The 6,154-nt window shown below is 35.0% G+C and overlaps 1 non-coding gene across 1 annotated transcript; it reads right to left on the bottom strand.

Annotated features, from left to right (window-relative positions):
- Window positions 1–5,303: 5,303 nt before the first annotated feature.
- Window positions 5,304–5,407, bottom strand: LOC116597992. Its single transcript, XR_004288903.1, has one exon. It is a non-coding gene; the product is annotated as a U6 spliceosomal RNA (small nuclear RNA).
- Between the last annotated feature and the right edge of the window lie 747 nt (window positions 5,408–6,154).

Here is a 6,154-nt window from a genome sequence, read left to right as displayed (position 1 = left end):
GCTCGATCCCAGGACCCTGGGATCATGACCTGAGCTGAAGGCAGAGGCTTAACCCACTGAGCCACCCAGGCACCCCCAAAAGTAGGTTGTTTAAACAACTGTACCACCCAGGGGCCCAGCCAAAAGGGCAACTTTTAAAAAAATGCCTGTTAAAAAGTTTAATTATCATGTAAAAGATGATCATGTTGTTTGGGAATGGGGTGTTAATGCCTCTCTTAGATTAAGACATAAACGAAACATAGGAATGACTTACTGTTTAAGTGACTTTTACTATAGAAAGTGATATTCTGAGGAAATGAGGGGATTACATTTGATCACATAAAGTGATCAGTTTTATTTGGTGTAAAGATCCACAGTAAGATAGATTGCTATGTACACAAATCAAACTTGGTGTGATCACTGTTAGTGGGGAGGTTGAATTACCTTGTATTAAAAATAAGGGCATTGGAATTGGACTATGTCTATTTCAACTTTGGTTATGGCTCATTCTAACTCTGTACTAACTATGGGGAAGTTCCTTAAATTCTCTAAACCTCAATTTCTTCATGTATAGATTTGAATTAATGGGGTTGGCATGAGGATTAAAATAGATTGTGTGTATAAAACTGTTAGAACAGTGGCTGACATATGTAAGTGTCCAATAGATGTTGGTATGGTAAGTGAGCTTTAACATGCTATAAGATAGAATGTTTCTATGATCATTGTATAGAAATATTTTACAGGTATTGGTTGGATATTAATGTTAGTTGTCTCTCTAAACATAAGTTCTCCCTCAAGGGGAAGCAACAGATTTACTTGCTACATTTTCATAAATGTGTGAGACAATGAGCCCAAATGAAAAAACAAAGCTTATTACTTATGTAGCAGTTTTACAGACTCACACAGAAACCTGTGGTTGTACCCCAAAATGAGGGCAAGGGAGTATTGCATACAGTTGAAACTAGGAATTGGGATGAGAAATGGTTTTGTGAAAATCTCCCATAAGATAGAAACTGTGGACAACAGTGGTTTATTACAATGTCTGCCCTTGGAGACATCCTGAAGGCCATTCCACCAAAACTGAGGCCGGGCATTGCTTATGTGGTCTATGTGGTGACATATGAAGTGTCCTGGATGCCATAGTAGAACTATGGCCCTACAATGCCAATTAGATTAAGAAGAGGATGAAAAGCTGAGGGATACTCCTGGCCTGTTTCACCCTCTCTAAGAGTTTCCCAAGTTAAATGTCCACCGTTATAAACACAATATTCTGGTGACAGTGCTAAGAGATGGTGTTTCCAGAGTGCTAAGTGATTGGTGAGGGTTTTTACAGACTTTGTTAATTCATGTGCGTCATGGTCTCTCCTTCTCAGGGGCTGATATGGATGAAATCCAGGCAAGAACCAAGGTGTGGTAGACTGGAAAAATTATGGAGTGGATAGGTTACATAAGCTGTTGTTCAGAGTCTTAGGGAAAAACACATTGTTAGGTTTTCTCCAGATGTTGTTGATTCTTTACACTGTTTTTTTTTTTTTTAATTGGAAAAAGTTTATAATTGAAGATTAGGATTGTATCAGGACTCCTTTTATAATAGGTGTTAAGTTAGGACATTTGATGCAACAAAATTTATCAGAGAATCTTAGCTATGAATAATGCAATTTTACTCAGCATTGTCTCTCTGCATCTTTTTCTCTAGGACCTGAGATTATAGGAGTACATTGGGATTTGGAGAAAATTTTCACTGGGAGCATGAATACAGCAGAAGGAGATACCTCAAAAATGGAAAAAAGTCTCCATAGGATTGAGTATCTTTCCTTCTCAAAACACACATTCCATCAATATTAAGCACTTCAGTTTTCTGAAGTGCAAATTTTCATGTGCTTTTGTGCACACTACTCTTTCTGCTCAGAATGAACCTCTCTTCAAACTCTATAAATCTGATGAATACTTACTTGTCATTTAGAATTATCTTAAATTCATAAATACCTTCTTCTTCCCTACTTTCTCATCAGAGAACCCTCACTCTCCTGTGCCTTATATATACTTCTGTTATTATGTTTACCACAGTAAACCATTTTATTTCTTTCTACATAGTTATTTGTGCTTATTAATCATAACATCTTTGAGCTCCAGTTCATGGTTCCTGATTTTGCATCCTTGGTGTAGGATTCTTTAAGTTTTTGTTCCATTGAATTGAATTGAATTGAATTGAATTTATTGGTTGTATATTTCTCTATGAAACCATCCACACTCTTCCCTCATTTCCTTCTGACCTATGGCAGGTATTTGAGAGATGGACAAGTTTAAGGGCACAGTCTTTTTGAAATGGAGCAGAACAAAGTTAAATGAGCCACAAAGAGATCAATTCCTACCATTAGACCACAGAAGCCTAATACAAACCAATGAGCACACCATCTTGAGGGCTGTAATGAAGCTAGAAATCCATATTCTCTTTCTTTGCTGTGGTTTGGCCTGTAAGAGATCTGTATTTCCAGACTTCCAGAAAACAGAAACTATTAAAATAAAGTAAATTCTTACTGGTAAAGTTATTCACACATTTAGTGGAGAAGGTAAAACTAATATGAATGAAATGTATTTTAAAGTTGTAGAACAATTCAAAAATTTAAGGAACTAGAGTAAGATTGAAAATAATTAAAAATGTGACCTACTTCAAAGGAATTTCATAATACCTATATTTTCTCAATTTCATAGTAGAATCATTTAGTTTAAACCGCTTGTAAGTTTATACTATCCTTTAATTTGAATTAGTAATAAATTGGCCCCAAAAGTCAGATGAATAGTTTATGGACTTCCTTTGTTCTATGAGGTGCTTTCAAGGAAATATAATTATTTATTTATCAAGAAAGTAAACATTTATCTCATAATAGGGGCTTGGTGAAATAAAGATTTTGTGTTATATATTCTACTTAATAATATCTATTTAATATATTTTACTTTGCCACTGTAGAAATAAATACAAAGATGGAATTTTTCATTTGGGCTAGATAGTTTTTTCTCTGGTGGATCAAGTTTGGACTCAAGATAAATGGCCTAACAGATATTGTAACCTTCTACAGATGTTTTCTGAACTTGTCAGATAATAATGATCACCAGGGATACTTGTTAGTGCATGCTGATTACCAGTTAAATTTGGTGCATTTATGTTGGACTTTGTGAACCTGCTTCTTTTAATGTGGAACCAGGTGATTCTTAGTTTTCAATACATGTGGACAAATGCATCTCTATACTACCACAATGAATGAAAAATTTGGAACTTTTGCAGGTGTTTTTGGTCATTAATCACCATCTTTCCCTTTGAGATATTTATTTTTCTCTCCAGATTCATCTTTCACCACTAATCTGTTTTCTAAGGATAAGTCCTATTGTACAGCTTGCATGCTCCTTTTTTCTTTTGTCCATGATGTCTTCTGTGCTTTAAATCCTGGGGCCTATGCATTCCCTCACTTGGCTGACTACATTTGCCATCTGAGACTTAAATCTAGGTCCTTGAGGCATATTTCCTTGACATCCTGTGCCTTCCATCTACCGTGATGTGCAACATTCATCAAAACACCCTTTTATTTTAAATCTCCTCGACTAGACCATGAGATTCTTATGGTCAGGCAAATTACTCTTCATCTTCCCAGATGACCATAAATCTGATATCTACAAAAAAAAAAAAAAATTAACAAAGGAATGAAGAGTACAAATTCTTTAGGTTCTATCTTTAGGCAAGTTTTATATTAATTAAGAGATCATTAACACAAAGACATTTAATTAACTAGTTTAAAAAGTATGGGGTGCCTGGCTGGCTCAGTAGGTTAAAGCCTCTGCCTTCGGCTCAGGTCATGATCCCAAGGTCCTAGGATCGAGCCCCACATCAGGCTCTCTGCTGAGCGGGGAGCCTGCTTCCCCCCTCTCTGTCTCTGCCTGCCTCTCTGCCTGTTTGTGATCTCTGTCTGTCAAATAAATAAATAAAATCTTTAAAAAAAAAAAAAAAGGTAATACACATGCATGTAAATAGTGTAAGGTAATGCAAATTAAAAGTAAATTTTACCATCTCCAACTCATGATAGATAACCATTATTACTAGTTTCTTGTTTATATTTCTAGAAATGTTAATATATATATAAAACATGCATATGTAGATATATATTTAATAAATATTCATATATGCACAGTTATACAAATATCCCTACATATATGTTTGTTTTGTGTATACTTTTATACAAAGAAAATACTGCATTTATATATAAAAATCCCATATTTATATCTAAAAATACTATATTTATATCTTGGAGAAAATTTCACATCAGCTTATATAAATCCACTTCATTTCTTTTATTGGCTCTCCTATTTTATGCACACATCATAATGTAGGTACTTAGACCCTTCCTACCAGATATTCAGGTTATTTTCATTTTTCTCATTACAAACAATACTGCAATGAATGTCCTTGCATATAAATCTTTGAGCAATTTTTCTTTACAATGGATTTCGGATAGATATTTCCAAATTAACCTCGAGAAAGACTATCACAATTTGTACTCCCCTAAAGAAGACAAGAATGTCTGTGTCTCTATACTCTCATTAACTTTGTATTATTCAGTTTATATATTCGGATGATCGCAGGAGTTTTAATTAGCATTTATTTACATATGAGTGAACAGGTGTGTTTGTGTGTGTATATTAAGGATTAGTATCTGAAGTACGTTGGTTCTATATTTTCTTTTATCTTAGATTCTATTATATCTCAATTTTTCTCTGCTCTACAGCTCTCCCAAAGTTTATTTTTTATGCTTTTGGTCACTACTTTTCTGTTCATTTCTGAAGCCCTACCTTTAATACCTTATTTTATTTTTTAAATATACAAAACTGTTCTTCAACATTTGCCTATTTGAAATAGTTGACAATTTAGGTTTATGATTCATATAATGTCAGTTTGCCAATTTTGCCATTATACCCACTTTAGAGCTCTGGGTTTTCACTACCTGCTCACCTAGAGTTAATAATGCTTATTACCTAGTCAACAAGTACAGAAAAAACTTTTAAAGCTAAGAAAAGTTCTAAATGTGAGGTCCATACAGACTCTTTAGAGTGGAAGGCACAGGCTTCTAGTTATGGAATGAATAATTTATGGGGATGAAAGGCCCAGCACTGGGAAAATAGTCAGTGGTCTTGTAGAGCTGTACCGTGACAGACGGTAGCTACACTCGTAGTGACCATAGCCTAATGTATGGACTTACCAAGTCACTGTGTTGTACACCTGAAACTAATGGAGTATTGTGTGTCAGTGATAGTTCAATAAAAAATAATATTTATTTAAAAACGTGGCATGCTTCTTGATTTTGTGAATCATCCCTGCAGGGGGACCATGCAGATCTCTGTCTCGTTTTAATTTTATCATATGGGCTCCTGAAGCAAGCACTAGACTTAATTTTTCTGATCATAGAGTTGTCTATTCTGGTATAATTTGTGTATGTACACGAGCACTTGAATGTGTGTTCCAGTATTTAATTTAACTTGTCCTCCTACTTAAAGGCTTTATCTGTTGGAGCTGCACTTGAGGAAAAGCCCTGAAATGATCTGCATTCTAAGTTTTGTGTATGTTCTAAGCTTTAGCATATTTCATCCATCTTTATCCAATTCCAAAATAATAAGGGTAAACGGGAGATAACTTTTAGTTATTCTCGGGTTTTGGTAGTTTTTGAACACTGAGTGTCACACGTATCTTAAAGTATTAGATCTGTTGCCATTTGATATCTCTTATCTCCATTATAAAGTTTAACATCTTGCTTTTTACCACCCTAGTTTTAAAAATGTATTTTAGAATTTTGTGTCTTAGAATACTGATGCTCACACGTAAAGAAATGTTTATGTCTGTTAACCTTTTGCAGGGGTATCTCTTTCTCTCTCTTTCCATCTCTTTCTCTCTGTCTTCTTTTCCCTTTTCTCTCTCTCTCTCTCTCTCAGGAATTCAGGAATAGAAAGCAAGAAGAGACAGGTAATTGACCTCTTGACCAAGTTGTTCTGTTTGGTGAGGTTGTACCACATTGCCCTTACGAGATTTACAGTAAAAGCCGAGCAGAGGTCTGGAGTAGAGGGACTAACCGTGTTAGGATCAAAGGCCTAATTGTTTGTTTTCTTGAAGTTAGGGTTATTGGCAGCTGCCATT

The sequence above is a fragment of the Mustela erminea genome, chromosome 8, assembly GCF_009829155.1.
Source record: "Mustela erminea isolate mMusErm1 chromosome 8, mMusErm1.Pri, whole genome shotgun sequence".
NCBI classification, from domain to species: domain Eukaryota; kingdom Metazoa; phylum Chordata; class Mammalia; order Carnivora; family Mustelidae; genus Mustela; species Mustela erminea.
Note: the sequence above shows the minus strand (reverse complement) of the source record. Positions and strands in the feature narration are given on the sequence as shown.